This window comes from Vidua macroura, chromosome 4 (genome assembly GCF_024509145.1).
Source record: "Vidua macroura isolate BioBank_ID:100142 chromosome 4, ASM2450914v1, whole genome shotgun sequence".
NCBI lineage: Eukaryota > Metazoa > Chordata > Aves > Passeriformes > Viduidae > Vidua > Vidua macroura.
The window spans coordinates 36,432,672-36,457,040 of record NC_071574.1 but is presented as its reverse complement, the minus strand read 5'-3'; the positions used below and the strand labels follow the sequence as shown (position 1 = coordinate 36,457,040).

Below are 24,369 nucleotides of genomic sequence, written 5' to 3'. Positions count from 1 at the left end.
ATCCTGAAAGGGACACCCTGCCATGCATATTCAGTAAACTCCTCAAAGGAAAACGTGGGCTGGTCAGAGGCAAAGAGCAGAGAGCCTCAGTCACTCAAGTGGTCATAGATTGTAAGTGATACCTGCAGTTTTACCAGAAGCCCTCAGAGAAGTCTGCAGGCAGGAGCCAGGTGTGTAAACACAGGCATGCAAAATCAGTCTGCAGTGCTCACAAGGCTGGCGATTCATCTGCAGCAGGAACGTCACGGGGATCTGAAGGCAAATCACCCTCCGCTCTGCCAAGGGTTGTCCTGCTGTCTCTTAGCTTAGTGAGGAAGTAAAACACTGCAAACAGCAGGAGCGTCACAGAGAGAGCAGCAACTGAAGGGACCAAACTTCAGGGTCACTCAGGTGATGGAAATTGACTGTGCTCTGCTATATTCACCTCTCTGTAGGTAAGTCATGGCTTTCAGATAAAGCACAAAAGATGAGCTAATTAGACCTTTATTTTATTTCAAATCCAGATTACGGCTTTAGCAGAGAAAATCATCAGGAACTCAGCACCCTCATAGCTCATGCAGTGAAGAAATTTTGTGCCTGTCCTGCTGCCTCTGGGCCAACAGCTGCTTCACTCAGAGTTGTTCTGTGTGATAAGCAGTATCTCAAGTGCACAGCTAAGGCAATAGCCTGCTGACTTGCAGACTGTGAGCTTGCATACAAGTAGTAAAGACTAAACTGGCTTTATTTCCTTTAGGGAAATATTTTTTTCACCTGATAAACTGTAGAGGGGGTCACTAATTGTGGAATAAAAAAGTTCTGCAAGGTATTTGTTGCTAAAAATGCTGTACTTTCCTTTTTAAGAACTGCAATAAATATTAAAGCAATTTAGAAAGATTTCAAACTGCATCAAACAACTCTGCAGTTCAGATTTATGTTCACAGCATAATTTTATTCAGAGGCAATTACACAAGACATGTATGTTCCCAGGAAGTTTTTTTTGCGATGCCGTCTGTTTTATTTAAACAATAATTGCCATGCAAAATTGACTTGGGAAGCTGGGCTTCCCACTAAACACTTTAGCTTCTTTGACAAAAAGCAGAAAATGGACAAGAATGAGGGCATAGTAAGTATTCAAACAGCTGCATATGCTGATAATGAAAAAATCGATCTGTCAACGAGCCTACAGTCCACTACTTCTGTAAAAGCAGACAATAGCAAATTAAGTTAGCAGGCCCCCGCTGAAAAGTGCCAGCTGCAAATAGGCTGTCTGGCTGTCTGGAAGGATGGGGAATTCAAGAGGGTTAGAGCTTTCACAGTGAAATACAAGGCAAAGCAGTACCACGATTTGCTGCAATATAATGACTTAGCAGCAGGCACAGATCATGTCATGCAATGATGGAAAGAGCCAATATACCAAGCTGCTGGACTCTATGTCCAGAGGGTCTACACAAGCTCCCTTGCATACACACATGCACATGCTGTGGAGAAAAGGGTCCAATTAGCATGACTAATAGCAGTTCAAATGAGGACAGCATTGCTGCATTTCTCTGCATTTTCTGCCAGTATACATCTGGTAGTAATAGAGGATAAATATGCTTTTTCAGCTATTTTTAAACATTTACTTTAAAACAAACATTGATTAAGTTATGCTGAACTGTGTACATCACTGATTTGTAATATCATGGACTGACAAAAGGAAACCTAGCCCAGAGTCCAGAAAAAGAGAATTGCTTGGTCATCTCATAAAACATTAAGTTAAAATTGTGTAGTAATATACCCATGGTATTGCAGATGAGATCTTGTCCATCTTGAAGCTACTTTCAGTATGACAGTTTTGGAGACCTGCAGGATCAAAAAACTATTGATTTTATATCTTTTTTTTTTTTTTTTGTCAGACTTGGCAGAGAAAAACTGCCCTTCCATTGGAATGGTTTCAAGGATTACAATTAAGGAAACATTCAAAACACCCCAGCTGATCATGAAAGAAGCCACAGAGAAAGGGGTGAGTAAAAACTCTCCACTCAGGGGAAAAATTATTCTTCAAGTAGTTTTACCTATATTGTGAATTTCTGATGTTCTGAATATGCTATGAGTCAAGTGACATTTTCTTTCAGGAGAATAAAATTTCAAGGGCTCTGAAGGGGAAATCACATGGTTACTATGATGGTTTGGAACCATCATCTGATCCATTATTTGCATGTAATTTCTCTTGGGAATGTAATATAATAAAATTTCATTAAATGTGATGGACATGGAAAATGTCCACAAAGACAAATGCTTGTCTCCCCAGAATGTATAAAACACCAGGATGGGTGAATTTCTGTATCAATCTCTTTCACCTTCAAGATTAGCAAGACTAGGGTGTGAACCTTTAGCAGTTTTACAGTTTCTACACTAAAATATGTGAAACTGAAGAAGAAGCATGAATATATTAACAGGACACCATGAACCAGTAAAATCTGAGTAACCACACTCTTATATTCAAAAATGCTGTCTCCAACACAGTATTTCCACAGTTTCTTTCAGCCCTAGTGAAACCTGGCCTGTACCTAGGTATGAGAAATGTATTTACCCAAACCATAGAGAATTTTAAGTGGTGTCATCTTGTTGGTTTTTGTAATCCCCAAAATTTATTACTTACTACTTTTTCTTTATGAATAAATGTGCACATTATGCAATGTACAACTATTATGGCAAAAGAAAACAAAAAAACAAAACAAAACAAAACAAAAAAAACAAACAAAAGAAAAACAAAAACAAACAAAAAAAAAACGAAGGAAACTAAGAAAATCCCTTTAGAGTAGAGGAAAAGTGCAGATGTTCTAAAGGCTAGGAAGTATTCTGATGATAGTCTTAGTTTTCTTTCCATCTTTAATTTTTGTTCTAACAGCAATTATACAACTTACTTATCTTTCCAGAACATTTCCAGTTCTATAATCACTGTGGACCACTTTTCAATTAACAGAAAGGACTTTAGAAGAGTATTCTGGGTCTCCAGTATATCCTCTTTCACTAGAGTATTGGCAAGAGACATCCATGCAATATCCAAAGCTACACCTAACTTTTTTCCATTACTGACCAGGAATCATTTTCAAGACTGTTCAGGCAGCTGTTACAGAACACATGAGCACATAGCCTCCTTTCCACTGTCAAAGAAATACTCTGAAAATACTTACCAGCCTTCAGCCTGTTGTCAGAGAATCCATGGAATTTTAGGGTGTGAGAACCAAAGTGGTCAGTATTAGCCAAGTCAAGGCACTGGAGACCGCAGTAGTTCCAGCTGCGGTAGCAAATGGACCATGGATATTCCCACAGTCAGCTCAGGCAGACAAGGGATTTGTCTACACTGACCAACACCAGCTTAATTATCAAAAAGCAAGATAACAGCACATTGTTAGATTTCTGTCTACTTAATGGGCCCATACAAAAAGACGCACATCTTTAAACCCTGACTAACATGCCATTTTCATTATCTGTAAGCAGGCAAATTCATTTTTATCATACTGGTAAATTCATAATTGTTAATGCCTGGAGACTTTGACCTATATACATTATAATTACAAAGTTCTCTGAGCTGTTTTGGTGCAAAGCATACAGTGCAGGTGAAAAGAGTGGGACAGAATGAGCACTAGGTGTCTGAAGTGCCAAGCTCCTTTGCTCAGATCATGCAGAGCAAAGTCATGCATCTACCCAAAAGAAGGGAGCAAATGCAACATGACCAATCAGTGCAGTTTTTCTGATATACTTTACCATTTCCATATGCTTTTCTTTAGAGCTGAACAATCTATCTCTCACTCATATGATTTGTGTATCTCACCAGACAGCTTTCAGAGACACTGTTGCTGTGTTTCCTGATTACAGATGTTGGGAGACTTTTCAGGCAAGTAGAAGAGCTGCCCGTTTCTCCCCCATTCCCATTTGGTTCATTTCAGAGCAGTTATTTCTGACACTGAGAAGTTGCTGCATTAATGAAATAATTCTGAAGCTTAAGACATCAGTCTATGTGCCATCCTAAACCAGTGAGTCAAGTCAATTGTGACTTGAGAGAATGAAGGCTCAAAGTCAAGTGGAACAGTGTGGAGGGAAGAAAGATGGAATGTTTGCCTGGGGCTTTTAAAATGCTTTATGGCTCTACTGCCTGAAGTCCCTTACCAGCACAGTATTCCAGCTTGATATTAGTGGTAAATGTGTTAGTTGCTGGTATTCGGATTAAGTTAACTCCAGCTTCTCTTTTAGGACACTTGTTTTATTTGTTTTTTGGGTTTTTTTTTTTTTCCTGTATTTTCAACTGCAGGATTTTAGGACACTATGAGAAACTGTGGAAGAAATTGTATTAAGTGATCAAAACAAAATTCTCTTGCAAACTGACACTTTTTGAAACCTGCATTTATTGATGCATGGAAATTATGTATCTAATTTTACTCTGACACCAAAAAAAGTAACAATCTTGCCTTCAGTAACTATCAAGAACTGCACAATAACTCGTAATAATAATACTTTCACAGTACATGCAAACAACAGAATATCCAGCAAAGATCTCCTGAAAGTATCCCTGTAACCTGTAATGGATATACAAACCCCTCTGTTGGAGGTGTGTAAACTGTATTTCAGAGCAAAGACTTTAAGCAATTTGGTGAGGGATACACCATACCCTCCTGAGAACCCATGAGTTGAGAGCATCCAGCCCCTTGGACATGTAACTTAAGACTGTTACTGGCTCTTTGTGTGACCAAAGTGCACAATGATTTTTTTTCCTTTTTAATAAGCTTGTTTATGCTCATCAACAAAAGGCCCAGGAAGATACATTGGCTGCTCAGTAGTGTCACTTCCTTGTCAGCCATAAGGTTTGTCACACCGAAGAACATGGCTGTATAAACCCAATGGCTTCATATCCTTTATATATAACTACGAGATCCTGAAATTTTGAGAGTAGATTCAAAATGATAAATTCTATATTCTCCATGTAAAATGTGAAAGCAGCCTGAAGCCATCCAGCAGCACCTCTACATAACTCCACACAGGACCTAAGCAAGTCTGATGCATTAGCCTTACATTCCATAAAGAATTGTTGTCAAAATTAAATCTCTTTCACAGCATAGAAGGTGCTTCAAAAGAAAATGTAGTTTTGAAAATGTCTTCATAAACTATTTACAAATCAAACAAATAATAGGAAACCCATTCAGATAAACTGAGCTTGCTTTATGAGAATGAACGGCATTTGAGTGATAACCATTTCATTTTTATATTTTACAAGTCTCAGTGGACTTTAAAATCAATAGATTTTTACAGCTAATTCATTTTTCCACCAATTAATATTTTCCAAATAAAATAAGAACACTGTTGATTTCTAATACATCTTCATTTCCTCTCTCTATATTTTTAATAATAGACATCAATTATTAAATATCAAATAATTATCTCACTTTTTATTCTTAAATACTTTCTATTTTATAAACCATGTTGTACACATGTTAAGTTACTCTATAGACTATGATATTTTACAGCAGTTTCATAAATTCGCCTTCTAAAATGATTAAGCAGTTCTCTGGACTCCAGAAATAAACTCCTCAAACTAAATGATGCATTTTTCATCAGACAATAAACACCCACAGTGGAAGCACTTCATTTCTCCAGAGCTGCAAATATTTTGAACAACTACTTGTCATCAGTACATGAACTATATATCTATATTATGCAAAGAAAAACCAATTACCCACATATCAAGTGCACTGAAGAGAAAGCCACGTGCCCTTGTTGCTGTTTCAATTATCTTGTATTACTTAAGTCCTTGAAATGGACAGTTACATCTCCCACCAAATACCTGATGTGGATATCTTGAATATATTTGCCTGACTAGACCTGTGAGGTAGCTGGACATGCCTCACACCAGCTGGGCTTACCTAAGATGACTCCTGGCATCTAAGTGCATGAGGAATAGGGGAAAGAGCATCTCATGGTGAGCTGCCCCCACCATGGCATTTGTCCCCTCCAAGGTGTCTCTCTAGTAAGCAAGAACTAACACCATCCCACCCCCCTGTTCAGAGTGGAGGGACAATTCATTGCTACTCAGCACAAGTGCTAAAGATGATGGATATTTGGCAGCAATGAATGTAAGAGACAGAATAAAATTCTACAAAACACATAAGAAACACCAAATACACCCTGTTTGTTCTGCCAGCTGGAGTTACTGTGGTCACCCTTTCCTGACCATGCTCAATGTATTCACAGCAGCCATTCCCAGTTTGGAGCAGGAAGGGTTACTGGTGGAAGGCTGGGCAGATAGTTACTCTGCTTTGTTCTTCCTGTTTTTCAAAAATGTTTAGTAAGTCTGTCTATTCTGAAAAGTCCATAGACAGCTTTCTGCAAACAAGAATAATACTATTTAACTCTGCAAAAATTAATATTTTGGCAGTCTATGAGTCTTAGAATTTCTCACAAGTTTACTTATTCTAGTAGATGATACCATTTTCTCCCTTCTATGCAATCTATCTGTTAAGATTTCTCCTGGAGCGTCTCATTAATGCAGGCATTAATGAAAGTAAGCAGTAAAATCAACCTGTGTTATAGACAAAAGGGAAGTTTTATAATGCATAAATATCTGAGTCCTGTGAAAGGGAAGAAGCAGTTTTAATGAGCTCTTAAAACCTACCAGAAGAAAAAGGAGGTACATATGTGAAAAAATAATATGTTCTGAATAGAGTAGTCAGGAGCTGCTCCTTCAGGATATGAAATGCAGGGTAGGTGGAAGAGACTTTTGCTATTACTGCCACATACTCTCTGATAACGTGACAGGAGAAGCTAAACCAGAATATTTTTTGTTCCCTTTAGGATTCAGCCATGACTGAAATGGTCCTTCTTTTGTTCAAGAAACACTTCAGTTTAATATGCAGAGATATATTGTAGCTGCAGGAAAAAAATAACCCAACCCACACCATTTTGTTAACTGTGAGACAGACATGGTGTTCATAGGATGGTAGAGCAACATCACAGCAACTTGTCCCACTCCGTCCCACCCATCTCCTATCCTAAGGACAAGCAGTTCTAGTTCAGTGCTGGAGCAGAAAATTAGAACTTATTTCATTGGCAGTCACCCAAAATATCCTTCTTTCTTGTCTTCTGATCATGAACAGCTCAAGCATTTCCTGTGCCCTCTCCCTCTAAAACTATCTCCTTTTATGCCTAGTGCAAAGGTTCTTCTGCTAAGACCAGAGTCTGACTCTACAAGTCCCATTTGTTGTGCAGTACCTTCTGCAGCTCATCCTATTTCAGTCTAGGTAAGTCATATCCTGTATCTGGGACTCTAAAACCTTGCCATCTATTATAGTGTAGGAGACAATCCTCCATAAAACTAAATAACCTAAAATGGTTTTGAGCTTAAATGCAAGTATTACACATAATCACAGTAAGCCTACGAATGTGCCAGATCTCCTCCCTTCTAATATACAGTGGGAATAAATTATTTTTTCAACAAGGTAAAACTGAAATATTATTAACATCCAGACAATGTGCTGTTACCAATTACTTTTTTTCTCTTGATATCTGGAAGTAATATGAACCCTTATTCAAGGTCTTTCTGTGGGGAGGTGAACTGTAAAATGACAATTTTAACGGATACTAGATAACAATTTTGGTATTTTCTCCTATCAAAGAGAAAGTTACATCATTTCCTCCATAATAGAAAGGTCTTCTACCAAGGAATATAATTTGTTTTGAAAACTAATACATGGAGGAAAGAAAGCATTAATGAGACTTTGATTGCATCTCTGCTATTGTGTGATAATCTTTAAAATTACTCACCTGTTGTATCTTGCTTTTTAATCTATTCTTAAAATGAAGACTGAATCAGATACTTAATATACTTTGTTTGCAAAGCTCTTTCCACTGAAAAGTCATTTTGGAGAAACTTCTGCTTGCTAGGGGGGAGTTGTCACAGTTGCCACACTAGCTGTCAATACGCACAGCTGCATTGCTGGCACATCTAACCTAGCTCCTTCTGCAGGGAGCCACATCCACTGACAAAACCCCAGAAACCTGGGAATGAGTCTGACCAAGCACTGTGTCCTGCTCAGCACAGCTGAAGTTGCTGTTGGATTTATTTGCTGTGTTAACATGTGTTATGCAACACATATGGCTGCACCTGAGCTAGTGAAGTTGTCCGTACTCTGTTAAGGAGTACAGACCCCTGTATGGACGGCTTTGGCTATGAATCAATGCACAGCAGTTCACTAAATCAATGCACAGCAGTTCACAGCTTCCAGTCCTTGCAAACCAATGCAAGATGACTTATTGAATTCCTTCAACTCTTTTATGAAGCAAATTTTGCTTTACTGTTTTGCATTGTGTTTTCTTTCCCTGTCGTTCAGAGGAGATAATGTCTTATTGAACAACTAAAGCAAAACTCATCCACAAAGAGGGTATAGTAAGGGTATAGGAAAAAAGGGTAGAGAAAGAGCATGACATGGAGTGATAATTAGAGATTGTTAGAGATATCAGCTCTGATGCCTTTGAGGCAAGAGGCTCCCAGAACCACAGTGTATATCTGACTATATTACATTAACTTCTTTGCACCTCTCAGCTACACAAATGCACAAGGCAAGAAAAACAGGAGTTCTGCAAACCAAGAAGAGCCCTTCTCTTCTACTAAACCCAGTATTTCCAGATGCCAGCAGTCTACCAGTAACTTACAGAGAAGAAGACAAAATAGAACCAAGTAGCTCCAGAGCCTATTCCACAGCATAACCTGCAAGCAGATTGGCAGCACTGACACATGCATATATCCTCTAGCACAGCTGGTCTACTACACTTGGTCTCTCCAAATTCTTGCTTCTTTCATCCCTCCACATGAAAACCTGGTGATCTTGAGGATACAGATGCCTGCTCAACTAGAAATCAGACTTACACGCACGAAATCTCTGAGCCATCAAAGAAGCTATGCACCCCCCTGACTGCTGACTCCCAAGCTTTCTGATCATGCAGAGAACCGTGAGGCCAGGGGATTACCCAGCCAACTTCCCTAGTCCTGAGACACCACCCAAAAAAGTAGTAGGAGGAGAGGATGAGAGATCTGATAACTTTTGATGGCAAAAATCCTGACTGTCTGAGAGTGAAAAGCATTTGTTTATGACATATTTGATCCCTTTCCATGTAAATCCATGCATTTCAGGTGCATATTTCCACTGAACAACAGGTTATCAGCCTGTGTGTTTCATTAAAACATTACTAAATGCTTTCCAGTAGATGGCAGGGTTACGTTGTGACAATGCTGAAAGTCTCAATGCGCTTCTGGATAAATGTTCAAGTACTGGTTAATTAAATTTAATTAGCAGAATGATCCAATATCTGAAAAGGCATAAATATACATTGGATTAACTGATAGAATGTAGATGCTGGAAATGTAGAAGTTATATTTTAAGGCAGTGAAAGCTTAAAGCTCAACATAGTATTAAAAATGAACTTTCTTAAAAATTAGCTTCATTGAGATAACTGCTTATACCACAGGACTGACATAACACAAACCACAGTATTTAAAGTGAGAATCCCCTGAAGTTACCAGCCATAGAATACAGTCAGAAGAAAAGCAAAAGGCCCTTGAAAATACTACTGAAAATGATCAGCAAAAGTGGTTTTCGGGACCAAGAACAATTCAGGTAGACAGTGTAGTGTTTGCCTTTTCTCAGGGACTGTGCAAAAAATGAGCATCCCATTGAGGGAATTCAGTACTGCTTTTTTCAATTTGAGAAATCAAACCCCTCAGCAGGGTAGAGAACAGCTTCACAGGTTGGGACTCCCCTCAGAAACAGCCAGGAGAAAAAGCCTCATGCACCCTGAGCATCTCAGAAATGGTTTTTCACTTGTCAGGAACCAAAAAACTCAGCCGAGGATGACTGGCTGCAAATAGATGAGGTTTCAGTTTCTTAAAACTACAGTTATCTGAATCTACTTTTCCAGCCAGGGCTGAAAGATGTGCCCCACTGAATTTCAAACACAATTACTCTAGTGAATGATTTCCCTTGTAAGTGTCCCAAGGTTGTGTGGTTTTATCCTCCTCAAAGGACAGATGATTTACAAGAGGTCCTTCTGTTTGTGTCAACACTGGTCTGAGAACATTTTGGGCAACTGCTAATGTCAAACCTCTGTACACTGCAAGCAAAATGAAATGGCTGCAGTGAAAAAATACCACCCTACTTTTTATATGTTTTCTCTGGCAGAAAATATTCAGACATCAGACACCCAATACTTTTATTTCTCATTTGGTATATGCCAGTTTTGACTTAATTTCACTATTCTACTGTGGAATTATAAGATTAGTTGAAATACTCTATCTATTCATAAAAAGAAGTTACTTTTGTGAATATCTAATAAGAAAACGCAGGGGCTGATGCCACGTGGTTTCTGAAAGTAAAAAGACCCAGCCTGGCACACCATCTCTGTCAGGATGTAGTCTGCATTTATTGCACTAGTGCCTCTGTGCTACTCAACTGCAGACCATGCTGAAAAGCAGAATTCTCATTCCTAATGATACACAGTATCTTCAAAGACATATTTCCTATTATTTCCTGTAATAATATACTTAACTTCCTCTGGTAAGTGTAGAGCACTTATAAAGAACATAGCTACATCACTGAAAACAGTTTTGAGTTTTGTTTTTATTTTATAAAATCCTTAATATTTTGTTGACTTTTTTTTTGCTTTCACATATTAATGCCTGATTATATTATATTCTTTAAAAGTTTCATCTTATAGCCACCTTATTGATGATTCACACCTATTGATTCATCTTGTTTCTGAAAGCATTTGCTTCATAAAAAATACAAACAAAAAAGAAATAAAGTCAGTATTGACTGATGCTCTAAAATCCTATCATATTTTTGCAGTTGGATAAAACACACAGAGCTTGACACATTCCTAAAACTCTGACTCTGATGAGAGTGTAACATAAATGGTAATATTAACATAATCATCCTGATCTTTTCCCCCAAGAATAACATAACTCTAACTGTTCCAAGATCACATGTCCTTTCTCCCCCTTTCAGCCTCATGAATAATTTGGCTCATCTTTCTCACTGACATAAACCTAGAATCTTGCTGAAGGTCATGCAACATGCCCAATATCTTTTCATTCACTCACAATTTAGCCCTGTACTCTGCCCTGTATTATTTTAGACTCGTGACATGCAGTTGTAGATTGTTTTCATGGTGGTGTAATGCCTGATAGTCAGTTCACGCAGTGAATGGTAAACACTGATGTTTCAAAAGCTAATTAGTGATGAAGATTTGTTTTTTATTGCACTATCTCTGTTTATTCAGCTGGAAAGCCATGGGCCAGGCGAGGTCAGCAAAGGCGATTAGAGAAATGATCTTTGTTTCATACAACACAAAGTTGAATTAAATAAGATTATTTGGTAAGAAAAGAAAAGAATTAGAGTCTGATGCATCTGACATTATTAAGGTAACAGTTCTTAGGCCTTTGGCTCATCCAGCATCCCCACTAATCCATTTGTGAACCAATATATCTGTCTAAAGACAAAAGCTCTCTCAAGTTTGACAGAGACCTGAAATTCTTCTATGTCTGGCTCAGCAACTCCATTTCCAGTCTTGAGCTTCATCTCATCAGTGTTCTCTGAAGCAATACTCTGTCTCCAGTTTTCAGTAGCTGGAAGGAAATGTACAGGAAATCATGGGGCAGGGAAGTGGTACAGTATGCAGAAAAAGAAAGGAACCAAAACTCTTATCTGCATGAAGTGTTCTCAGCTAACCTCAGCTTATACATGGGAAGTTTTATGCTGGGGGAGGGACGGGGATAGAGAAGTTCTCACCAGACCTTCTTTTATTTCTTCATATCCTAAAAATTTGGTAGCTTTTTAACAGTGGTGCCAAACTCTCTGAATCTAGTTTTCTGTAACATCACTGTGGAATTTTCCCTCCAGATCACAAGAGGTGTGGATTTCACCCTTTCCTCAGCTGCCAATAATTTATGCCCTTGCCTTAGCACATCAGCATAGCTGGACTTTCTGCAGCACACATCACTGAAGAACCTGAGCAACAACACTTTCAACACAGCTACAAGTGCATGCAGAAATGGTCCCCACACATGTTGTATGACAGGGAGAGACCCTTCCATCAAGAGAATATACTGCAAAGCCAGGAGAACCTCAAAAAGAAAATTCAACCACAATAAGCTGTTAATTTCAAGAAGAATCATATATGCATTTACGTAAGATAATGTTATAGTGACCACATAATGAGTGGGTTTGTTTCATTTACAGACTGTCTATGACACATTTCAGGAAAGAATTTCCCCCAGAAATGCGTGACAAAAGTGGATCACTGCAGAAAATGTCATCTACAAACAAGCTGAGAATTTTTCCTCCTCTGGGAGGAGCAAAGGAGGGAGTCACAGTAAAGGTATAAAACTATTTACTTTTGTAACCCCGTGTCCTAAAAAATAAAGCATAAGGAGAAATAAAATGTAATTGGTCATTCCTGCTGACTTGCAGAGGATAAAAAAAGGAACCACCCCAGGAAAACAACAAATCCAGAAATGCAGATGAGAAATAGTTAGCATTACATGTTATTATGAGGTACAAATAAAAACCACCAAAAGTTCATGAGCTTTATGCCTAATATTTTTAAATTTATTTTGAGTTGTTTCAAAAGGTAGGGAGGAAAAACAAGAACAAAACACAACCCACAGTGCTCTGGGACATATCTAAGATATTCCTGACTAAGATATTCCTGAAAGGACTAATACAAAGCTAGGTACCAAAAGAAGGGTGTCCTTGATGCAAGAATGTATGCTGGTTAAAATAAATTAATGAATCAAGTGCTTTGAACTAACAGCCAAGCTGTCTCTTTCAAGGTAGGAATACCTATTCCCTCCTGTGACACCTCCTCCCACACCATTCTGGCATGTTTGTCGCAGGCCAGGAGTTCCCAGGACCATATAATTTCTCCATCTCCATCCCAAGATCACTTGCAAGCCTTTCAGTTGTCCATATCTTTCCCAAAAAATGGGATGATACTCAACAAAGAAAGCAGTGGTGGTCTAGCTTGGCATTTCAGTCTTTCAGATGAGAATCATGTGATTACAGACAATAGAGACTAAAGTATCAATCTTGGGTAACAGATATAACTAAAACGCTGTTGGTATTGCAGAAAACAATTTAAATGAGGTAAAATAGCATGCTGAATATATGTATCCTAATAAATAATTAATTAATTATTTATTTAAAATAAATAATTATTATTTTCTCATCAGTATTCATGCAAGATCTAATTATACTTGGGGCTAGAAATTAAAAAAAAAAAAAAAAAAAAAAAAAGAGTAACATCACCATACTGAAACAAGATATTTCTCATAATCAAAATTTCCTTTCTACTTTATGAGAAATATGGCAAGCTAATTTCTAAATGGAATATTCCCTCATCTGTTTATGTTGACTGGCATATTGATACAGCTGATTTGCTGAATACTATTTTAAAACTTCCTTTTTCTTAGTTTCTCGGCTGTTACCTTTCATTGTGTGGCATACAAGCTTGTCTCAGCCATTCCTGTATGCCACTCCGCCTAGTGGATGGAGGGACTATGACCACACAAAATGTACAATTTAATCTTATCTTAGATTTTTAACTGCATGATTACAAGGCTTCCCTGATTACACTGTTCAGATAAAAGTATTAGCAATACCAAAGCAGAACCAAAGTTCTGTTTGCTCTAAGGTAAAAGGCTGCCTTTAATCAAATGATGCTATAGTTTTATAGGAATAGAATCTGGTCACTGTAGCACTAAGTATGAAATGTCAGGGTTTACCCACAGTAGGTATAAAAAAAATTGCCAATTTTATCATTCATGCATTTTCATGTATCTAGAATAATATTACATAATGATTTAATCACAGGTAAATTAGGGAGCTTTTTATAGCTTAACCAGAGCTAGGGTACACATGCAGAAGACCTTGTATAGTTCCTGCTCAAATCAGTGGGCCAGGCCTCTGCATGCAGCTGGTGCAAGCATTATTGGAAGTTGGGATGGAAAAAATGCCTCACTAAATCCACATGCTCACCTGACAGATGATAGTGATCTCCCAGGAAAGGGCATGGAGCAAGTAATGTGGTGGCTGGCTCCAGCAACACAGGCTTATGTTCACCGAAACCTGAGGAGCCTGAAAGGATAGATCCTTTCAGAAGGAAAGATGTGTGACTTTTCCAAATATAAAAATTCTGCCTCATATCACACATAGATCTGACAGGCAGTGGCAGAGTGTTACCTGACTTAAAGGAGTTTGTAAGACTGGGGACTCAAGTTTATCTGATTTGCTCCACCATTAACCGATAAATAAATTCTACTCAATTGTGTTCAAAACCAGTACTTCAAGATAGGAAGAGGGAAATACAAGTTCATAATTAATGTGGTCATGCTGGCACAAATCACAAGTCAGTGACCAACAAGGACCTATGACTTAAACAGCTCCTCCCACTAAGTACATGCTTTGCTGGAAGAGTTAGTAAGAAGCACACTCCTTGACTTATTCCCTCAGCTGCCAAGTTTGAAAACACCAAATATGTCTTCCCCATTGCCTTCAATTTTCTCCATTCTGGAGACACTGAACACAAGAAGCCCTGGCTGTCAACAGCCTGATCTCAGCAGCGCCTGCACCACTCCCAAGCACTGGATGCATCCGTCTTCAACCCCCACACTTCTTACATGCAAAGTGGTGGGACCAGGAGCCCAGGCCCTTGACATAACTAGCCCAGCTCCCTGGAGTGGGTCTGCCTCCCTCTTTCTGAATCCTTTGTTGCTATTCCTCTTCAGTTTCCCCTGGGCAGACTAGACACCTGCTTTGATGTATACCCCAGTGTACTTCACATACACCTCCTCCTGCAATGAAATGCAGTCGTAACCCAAGCTTTTCTGGCAGTTTCAGCAAATGCTCTGATTACTCCTCCATGAGCAGAGGAGCTTCAGCTACTGCTCCCTGGAAGCAATCAGAAGAGGTTAGTAAGACCAAGGTCCAAGCCTGGCTGTAAAAGTACTACAAACATCTGGAAATACAGACCTCCATGGTTTAACCCACTGGTCTTGCCACTCAGCTGAAGGTCACTCTGCATCCTCCTCTTCTGATGCCACAAGGCCAGGGAGAGTGGCACAGGACAGCATCGGCACAGGTCCCTGACAGATTCCCGCCTGCAGCTGGCCACCTACATCGTAATCCCCTTTTTGGCAGCTGCACAGCCTGCACGAATATCACCAACCAAATCCAAGCACTTTTGCTCAAGCTAAATGACGGCTTTACCCTCTGCTAACAGAGCACTTAGACATCTATAGTCAGTGTCAGCTTCCCACAGGCTGGGACTTCCTCAGACTGAGCTTAAACTGGAGCTGGGTGCTGCAATCCCGCTAGGAATAAAGCCCTTGGGGGAAAGCACGTGTGCCATTTCAATGAAGCGCAGCATTTTGATTCTCAAGATTATCTAGCGGTGCTGGGGTGTTACCCCTTTCCTGCAGCACTTGCTCCCGCCAGCGTCTCTGAGAAGGGGTGCGATGACCAGCGGCGGACTGCCGGCCCCGCGCAGGCAGAGGGGGCTCGCACCCCCCGCAGCCCCTGCCTTCCTCACAGCGGCCCCGCCGCCGCCGCTCGCTTCAGGCCTCCCCGCTCGCCCGCGGCCGCCTCGCGGCCGCGGCCTCGTCTCAACCCCGCGGCCAAAGGTTCTGCCGCCCCCCGCGCCCCCCGCGGGCCCCAGGGCCGCCCCCCGGCCCGGCTCCGAGCATGCTCAGTGCCGCCCTGACCTACTTTCCCTGCCGGAGCCGGCCGCGGCGGGAGCGCACGGCGCGGCACGGCACGGGCACGGCGCGGCACGGGCACGGCGCGGCACTGCGGCAGCGCCGCGCTCCGCCCGCCCCGGCCCCGGCCGCGGCCGCGGGCCCGGCCCCGGCATGGTGCTGCGCGGGGCGCGCTGAGGGGCGCGGCGGCGGCGGGCGCTGCCGCGGGGCGGCGGCAGCAGCGGCGGCAGCGCAGCGGCAGCGAGCGAGCAGGAGCAGCGGACGAGCAGGTGAGCGGCGCGGGGGGCGCGGGCCGCGGTTCCCCAGCGGGCGGGCGGCGATCCCGGGGAGGCGCTGCCTGCCGCCGCCTCCATCGCCCGCGCCGCCGGCACCTGCCGCGGCTGCCGGTGACCTGCGAGCTGGCCGCTGTGCCGCCGTGGCCGCGGAACTCCGCGGTGAGCCCCGGACGCGCTGTCCCGCCGGCGGCCCCGAGGGAGCCTGGAGGGCCGGAGCAGGGTCCGGTGGCCGTGCCGGGGGAGCGCTGCAGCTCGGCCAGGAGGTCGCGGCGCTTCTCCCGGGACGGCTGTCGCTCTCGGCCAGCCCGGCGTGGAGCGCGGTATCTCCCCGCGCAATGGGAGCGCAGTAATGCTGTGTTCAGCATGAAAGTTCAGGAGATTATTTCAAATCAGCACCGAGTCTTGAAGGAAAGTGGATTTCGTTAGGCAAAAAAAAAAAAAAAAAAAAAAAGCTAATGAGCCCAAGGCTTTACTGGAGGTTCCAGCTCCTGCACGCAGGATGCTCGCTGATGTCCCGCCCTGGGAAGGGGAATGGGAGGTGACACCTCGGTGCAGAGACCTCTTCGCTGGAGCTGACTTCAAAGAGAGGTGACGTTGTGCCGCTTAAAATTTAAAATAAAGGATGCCTCCTCATATTTTTCTTTAATTACCCATTTACTTCACAGCCTAGCCTCGTAAGATAACACTCAATTTCCTAAGTGAACTGAGGGAACTAGAATCTAACACTTCAGAGTGGTTTTGAAATTATCTTTCGAATCCTGTTTCTTAACAGGGCCAATTCCAGCAGTATCGGACAAGGGAGCTTAAGAGAACACAGAGCGCTACTGAGCAGGCACTTTTCTAATGCATTTGTCTGGAGAGTCTTCTAAGAGACTACACTTCCTAACAGCTCTCTTTCATTTGTTAAATTGAAGCATCTCAAATGGAGCTACCCTGATAACCCTGCTTGAGGAAATAAAAGTACCAACTGTGGCAAAATCCTAAATGCGACCTCATTTGGTACATGTTTGTCTGAAGGACTGTAAAATTATTTCAAAAGGAGGAACACAAAGGATATAAGGCGAGGGGAAATGTAGCATTTTCATTCTTTAGAGACATTATATTGTGAAACACTTCCTCTTTTCACTGCAGTAGGACAAACTACGGCAGATCTTTTTTCAGTGGAGATGATGTTTTGCATGGCAGGAATCCTTTGTCTGGCTTAGCATGTACAGTAGCAACAGCACCATTGATATACTTGTGGTTGCTATACTAGAAATCCTTTTTTATTAGAAATCTGTCTCATTCAGATTGCAGCATATCAACATCAGTTGATGCTGAGTGCAGCTTACACAGCTGGAGTGCACATTGTACAGCCATTTTTTTTTCCAAAAAAATTGGAGTTTTCAGAGGCCTGGACAAACAGCACAATGAACAAAAAAAAAAAAATGTTTTGTGTCCACTGCATATTTCCTGTCCCGAAGGTTCATAAAGTTTAGAGATAAAATCAGTTACTCTTAAAACATTTAACACGTGGTGGGAGTGTGGGAGTGAATTCTGAAGTGATCTGTATTGTTCAGCTCCAGTTGCCTTCCTGCCCCATCCCATCCCCTTTGCCTCTCTGCAGTTAGACAGGTCCTGCATGAATTTGGAGGAGGAGGATGGAGTTGGCACAGAACCTGGCTCAAGTGCATTCATTGCTTTAACCAGGGGAACAAAACCCAAACCCAGCCAACACAGGGTCACGTTTGTGACACAATGACAGGGGCTTCTGGGGAATGATTTAAATGGAAAAAAAAAAAAAACAGTATCCATTTCAGTTCTTGTCTACAGAGTTTGGAATGCGGGGCTGGCATTTCTTTTATAGTTTAAGCTTCTTGCCCAGTGTAAGGCACCAGTGAGATGTGGATGCAATTTACAACAGGGAGAGTGAGCTTGCCAGCAGCTAAAACAACCTCTACCAAGCTCTGCTAGCAAATTCTTCTTTCTCTCTCAGCAAACTGCACCTTTACTAGAAGTCTTTGCAGGCACAAATACCTATGATCCTACTTTGAGATGTCCTGAATTGTAGTAATATGTCACCAGAAGACTGGTATAAGACCAAGATCTTAGATATTTCCTGGAATTTTTCATTCCTGCAATTCTGAGCTGCCATCCATTCATGCAGACTTGTGGGCTTTTGCAAATATCTCTCTGTATCCTTAATTTTGTTATTTAGTTTTGACAATTGGCATTTGACAGTGGCATTTTCTGCCCATAGACAGACCCACCTTAGAAATATCATTTCCAAGACAATGGAGAGGTTACCATTTTTCATCAGTTATTGTGATTAAAATCATCCACGGCAGCATTTTATGGCATTTATCAGAAATAAAAACCTCTATACAGATGTGTATAAATAACTTTATTTTGGAAAAGGGCTACTGTATGTGAAGGAATTTCTTATTGCATTAAGAATAACCTACCTAGCCCAGACCTAATATTTAATTGACATGTGTCTGCCACACTGAGAGTTTTATTCCAAGAAAAAAGATACTTGCTGGTATTTTTAAGTCATGCAGGGGCCAGGGCATTGCAGCTGCATGTGTGTGTGTGGTTCCCAGTCCTATGTGTGTGACTGTGTGGTACACACACAGTACTGGATGATGAGAAAGTTATGTGCCTTTACTATTACACTTTTCAATGTGGCATAGACATAACCGGCACACAAGTCTGAAATTACAGAGGTTCTTTAGTAAGCTCTTGAGGGCCTTCAGCTAAATTATTGCATACACACGGCAATATACAGTCATGCTTGGAGAGGGGTGAATTGATCATGTTTAGGTACAAGCAAGACTTAAGCTGCTGCGTGGTGCAGGGCAAACTTGTTTGAATTCATCTTCTGTCCCCTTTGTTAGTTGTGGAGGAAGGAGGCACAGACACCTTTAACCTGAAATAATCACTTTCAATTGCAATCAGTCATGAGCTCTTAGATTCATTTAAATTCCCCCTCTGACAAGGTTAATCCTGTCCTAATCATGGCATCTATGTGTAACCTCTTTGCCCTGTATCCCAGTAACCAATAAACATGAAAGCAAGTCATTAAAAATTATATCCATCTTACAGTTCTGTAAGGATAGGGAAGAATAGTTATACTCAAATCTGTTTTCTCCTATTCTTTTTTCTTTTATGTTCCAAATAATATGTGAGTCTTTTGTTAAGATAGCATAATATAAGCTATATCAGTGCATTGAAAACATTCAGTTGCTCAAAATTCAGAGTTTAAATAGAATTTTTAGCCTGCAAGGTTCTTCATATCTTTGTTTAAGCAAAACTTAGTTTTTAATTTTGTGCTATATTTAATGTCCTACATCTGGAATTTTCCTTCTTCCTTTGGACAAAGAAAACCACTAGACATACTTAAGGGATGGTTAGCTTTGGCAAGCAGAGCGCAAAGGAGGAAATGGAAGGAAGTGAGCTGGGCCACATTCTGCATTGCTATGTTCTAAGCAGAGTCTCATAAGCCTTGCCAAGAGCATATGAGATCTGTTGCATTTGCTGACTTTGGTTATTTAAACTGTTGGCAGAATAATGCTTACAGAGCGCTGGAATAAATAAAAGATACAAGGTGTGTAAAGAAAATGAAAGATCTGTAGAACTTGATGAGGACAGGCAGAGCTCAGATGTACATGGATGTGTGGGAGAGATTCTCTGTGCGTCTTCATTGTTCCTCCTTTCTCAACAGAGGGAACTCTTAAGCATTGATGCATCTGCACTTATTGCAGCAGCAAACCAGCGGCAATGCTGAAAGTTTGCAAGGAGTTGAGCAAGGGACTCTTAACGCCATACAATGTTTGTGGAATAAGAGCTTTGTATACAAAACTATATTGAATGGTACAGCCTCCATATAAATACAAACACAGAGTAAATCTAGATAATCTATATAAACAAAGTTTTTATTTCTAAGAATAAAATTCCTCAAAGCATTTATGCCGAATTGAACATAAGCTGGGCCTTGAAAAATCTCCACTATCGATAGTGTTGAATTTGCTTTATGATCTGGGTAACGTACAACTCAGTAGGGCATTTTCATGACTACCTACCTTAATGAAAAACAGCAAGCTTCTCCACTAAATACAGAGCTTTGCTTTTGCTGCAGTCATTAAAATACCACATAGAAAGAAAACTCAGATTTCTCAGTCCTTATAAGAGCGCACATCTGAATTACAACTTTTTAATGAGAAGTTAAGCATCCGAGTTGCCTGAGTGCTTGTGTTGCTTCAGTGTTTTTTGTGAAAAGCTGATTTGATACAGCAAGATACTAGAATTACAGGAGCTGTGGCATCAAAAGGGGATTTTCCAGAGGTTTGGCATTCTTAAGGTACTTTTAAATAACCTCTCCAATAATTACCCACCGACAGTCTTCATTCTTTATTAGGTTAATGGATTAGCATCTCTTGAGTGTTCATTGACATCAGGAGAGTGCACATCAGACCATTCCAAGACATGGTTAAATCAATGGGTCCATTCAAATATTTAAAGTGAAGCTCTAGGATGCCATGTGCTTGCTAGTTTTGCGATATAGAAACATGAAGTAGATAAAGAGAAGCAGAGGAGAAATTTACAGTAAAAAAATTCTAAAACAGTTACGCACAGATAAAGGCAACATGAAAACTCTTCCATTGTACAGCTGCTGAATAGAAAGGCATATGCTTCTTTCCTTAAATGAAAAATCTGGATATAACATTAATTTTCAATTACACTTTATTGCTTGTTGCTGTCTAGCTGCAGTGTCTTATTACACTGTGGAACCCTGAAACTAAGACAATTGTAACTTTATGATGCTTCTTTCCTTTGTTACCCCCTACAGTGTTGTGTGTGTTCAGACCAAAATAATTTTAGAAGACAAAAACTGGTAATGACTAAGTTTTGATCAGGTTCTGCCATTAATGGTAGAATAAGCTACAGCCTTTGATTTTTACATTACTTTTTTTTTTTTTTCTTTTGTTATTTATCATTTGTCACCTTACAAAACAGATTGAAAAATGTTTGCCTGTAAGACTTTACCAATGCCTGCAAAACAAACAGTTAATTTATAGGCTTCTTTGTTATAATTTTTTTAAGACAGGAGTGCTAGGAAAGATCTCCAGGTTGCCATACTGACAGCCCTTCCTGTTCACTGCCCAGGGTCAGGCACTCAGAGGATAATGCATATACAGAAGTTAAGTCCCCACATTCATCACAGGCTGTCATAATCTATGAATCTGTACTTGTAAATTATATACAGTCTCTCTTGAATCTTCATAGATTCTCAGCCCTTATTTTATCCTGTGTCAAGAAATCGAGACAACCACTTTGAGGGAGATGATTCTCCCCCTCTCCTCTATCCTTGTGAGACCCCACCTGGAGTACTGCATCCAGGTCTGGGATCTTCAGCACAAGAAAGATGTGGACAGGGTGAAGCAAGTCCAGCAGAGGGTAACGAAGATGCTCAGAGTTCCATTGACTGGAAATAAGTCTTCTCTATATGGTAAAGAGGAGATGTACTGTTCTTATACAATGCAGAAGGCCAAATACTTTTTTCTTCAGGCTGTAGTCAACACTCTCAGCCTGACTTATCATTTTAAAATACTGCTACTCAAAAAATTATTAAGGAGCTCATTAAGACAATTTTCCAGCATCCCATATAGCAATTTTTAAGATCAGACATATTTTTTCCCATTGTCTTCCCCAAGGCAAGTCTTGTATTTGTGTTTCTGGAGTATTAGAGTTTCTTTAGGTTGGGGGGACTGCCTCTGGGGGCCATCTGATTCAACAGCCTTTTCAAAGTAGGGCCAGTGTATACCAGCTCAGTCAAGTTTTGAACTTCTCAAAGGATGGGGATTCCATAGCCCATCTGGGCAACCTGTTGTGGGGCTTGACTGACCTCCTGCATAAATGTGTTTTTCATATTCATAATTTCTGTTGTTGCAGCATGTGTCCCCTGTCTCATGCCCTTTCACAGCACATCTCTCAGAGGAGCCCATGTCTGTCTTCTCTATACCCTCCCATCAGGTGGCTGAAGACAACAAGTGTGACACCAGGTGTCTGAGCAGACATGGCCAGGGCTCAGCCCTGTTGAGAGGTTTCCTAAAGTTCCCAGGCAGCTGAAGGCAGCTGAGGAGACTAAATAAGCGTATAGCTGGGAGCTGCTGCCCAGCTGAGAAGCCCCAGTCTAGATGTGCAGAAGGAAGCTCTTCATCTTACAAACACCACCAGCAGGTCACTTATTCAACAAAGCCAGGGAAAGAGAAAGCCATGAAACTACAAAGGACTGAAATCCCCCACTCCAGGAGAATGAAGGGCAGCTTTTCTGGAACCAAGCATTAATATTTTATCAACTGACAAATGAGTAGAAAAATAAGTCAGAAATTTTCTGCTAGTTGTAAATGAGTGACATTTCTTTTCATCTGCATGTCTGGATCCTAATAATTAGACCTTTTCAGTAGGTGGTTCTCACTCATAAGCCTATGAACTGGCAGTGAGCTTCTCACCTGTGTGGCATAAGTTCCTTCATTTGCATTCCTGTTTCACTAACCCCTGTTAACTTTTACTTTTGCCCACTCTTAAAAGACATTGCCTATGGAAACTAAGAAAAGTAGCAAGTAGTTTTTGAATAATAAAAAACTAGGCTTAATTTTGTTTTGTAGCATCAGCCTTTATACTTCTTTTAGACAAGGGAGAACTAGAATTAAAACAATTTAATTTTCTTGGTCACTTACAAGCCAAGGAAGATAGCATTGGGATGTTAAAGCTATAGGAGCACAATTTATGCATTATGCAGTAAGCTGGCTTCTTGTGCTTCACTTATGAATTGAATAACCTCACAGTTAATAGGATTACACATTATTCCAAGAACAAGAACAGGCCAGTCTTACAGATGTGAGCAAGCCAGGAAAAGGTATGCATAACTGCCCTCCTTTTCTATTCTTTTGTACTCTGTCATCATGTTGTTCTTCACAAATGCAGCACTTACAACCATGATCCCGCACCCATAGTCATTTTCTTTGGTGGCACTAGTATGGGAAGCAAACACATCTATGACATGAAAAAATAAATGGTCAGTCAGAACATGTCTCTGATTAATGTTCCTAGATGTGTCTGTCAGTCCTAGATGTGTCTTCTGTTTAGACTGGTGCCTGATCTTGCACACAGAAGTTGTAACTGCAGCTTTTGTCCACTTTTTCACATTAATTACGAGTAAAACTGTCATGCTGTAGCTCTGCTTTTTCTGGACCACGTTTCAGGGGACTTGTCTGGATAGAAATACATAGAGAGCATTCTAGAGCTGGCTGGCATGTAATTTAAAAGAAAAGATTGTCATGTGGCTCAGGTCTTTCCTTGGAAGTTAATCTCACAAGCAGTAAATGTGTTACTTTAATATTTTCAATTTACACAATCTGGGTTGGAGAATTGAAAAACAGAATTATTTAATCTATGGACCACTGGCAAGCATTGTTGAGTGGTAAATGTTGCTCCAGATACAATACAGCAGGAAAGTTTCCTGTACACAGGTGCTGGAGGAGAGTTTGGGGATTCCTTTCATTCCATCTTTGGAGGCAAGCCTGAATAACTCAGAACTGTCAGGGGTGTTCTTTTGCCATTTCATGCACCACAAATTTAAAAGTAAAAAAAAAAGAATAAAAGTATATGTAACCATATTAATTATATTATATAGAGTTGGTTTTTTTAAAGTATTTTAGCACTAGCTCATATGCTTTGGTGATTACATTCTTTCCAAGACCAGAAATTAGCTCTTTGTTTATAGTGACCTTTTCATGGCAAAAATGCTCCAAGACTCAATCTGTTCCTACAAAGCGAGTCTCGGGATTGCAGATGTCCTCCTTCTTTAGAGTACTGTGTTACTCAGTTTCAAGGAGTTATTACAGAAATCTTTTTTTTTGTCTAGTCAATCCAGCTTTCTCTGACTTAGGTAAGATTAAAAGGTTACAGTTTTGGCTGCCTTCATCAGGTTTATCATGGGTCACAGCTAATTGCTGCCTCTCGTGGCCAAAATCCTGGGTGACACTGTACTCACTTCTCCAATACTCTGGATTCTCATGCTGCTTTGCCAGATATCACTAGCAGTCTTATTTCGGTCTTAGTCTTCTCCCCATTTAGTTGTGGTTAAACCATAACTCGTTACATCACTTACGTTTAGCAAGGCAGGTGACTTCCAGATCTGTGGCCCCTGATATACTCAGGCTGCTCTTGCACCTATGGCAGAGCAGGAGGACAGGAGCTCTCAGCAAATTTTCCTTTGAATCAGCATCTGGTGTGAGCACATTTTGTACCCTTTCCGTTTTCTCTCTGCTTTTTCCTGCTTTCCTAATCTGA

General features: G+C 40.7%; 1 long non-coding RNA gene across 1 annotated transcript; it reads left to right on the top strand.

Moving 5' to 3' along the window:
- Positions 1-346: 346 nt before the first annotated feature.
- LOC128806947 (uncharacterized) lies at positions 347-12,429 on the top strand. The gene is made up of 3 exons (XR_008436987.1): positions 347-434; positions 1,875-1,981; positions 12,246-12,429. It is a non-coding gene; the product is annotated as an uncharacterized LOC128806947 (long non-coding RNA).
- The last annotated feature ends 11,940 nt before the right edge of the window (positions 12,430-24,369 follow it).